Raw genomic sequence first — 536 nt, 5'->3', positions numbered from 1 at the left:
GCTTCAACAAAGCAGTCAGGCTCAGGTTGCTGTGGTTTGATCCCCACAACTCAAGCCAGCCAAACCTGCCCTGAAGGCATTCGGAGCAAAAAAATCAAACTCATAGATTAGTGAGTAGAATAATGGTTCCTTGGGACTGGAACCTAAAGAACTCACAATAAATACACATTTCTAATTTAGATAGGGGGAGGTGGGGAGTAGCTGAAGTTTCAGTTATGCAAGAGTAATAATACTGTATTCTATACTCCCTAATTTGTTACATGAGGATAGAGTTTTATGTTAAGTGTTCTTATCTTAAATAAATAGAAAAAGAGTAAATTCAAAACCAGTTTTGAAAGATTGAAGCTTAGTATCTTTCCACAAAAAGAAATTTACTAATTTTAATGAAAATGACTTTTTGTGTGTGTGACATGCTAGGTATTGAGCCTAGAGCCTCATACCTGCTAAGCAAATGCTCTCCCTCCACCTCCAGGCCCAAGGTTTGTTTATTTATTTTTTTGGCAGAACCAGGGATTGAACTCAGGCCCTTGCACTTG

At 38.2% G+C, this 536-nt stretch overlaps 1 protein-coding gene across 1 annotated transcript in view; it reads left to right on the top strand.

Annotated features, from left to right (window-relative positions):
- The window catches only part of Prkar2a (protein kinase cAMP-dependent type II regulatory subunit alpha), a 107,774-nt gene that overhangs the window by 72,349 nt on the left and 34,889 nt on the right, over nucleotides 1–536 (top strand). The window lies entirely within an intron of this gene.

Source organism: Octodon degus, unplaced genomic scaffold, assembly GCF_000260255.1.
Source record: "Octodon degus isolate 3935 unplaced genomic scaffold, OctDeg1.0 scaffold00008, whole genome shotgun sequence".
Taxonomy (NCBI): Eukaryota; Metazoa; Chordata; class Mammalia; order Rodentia; family Octodontidae; genus Octodon; species Octodon degus.
Note: the sequence above shows the minus strand (reverse complement) of the source record. Positions and strands in the feature narration are given on the sequence as shown.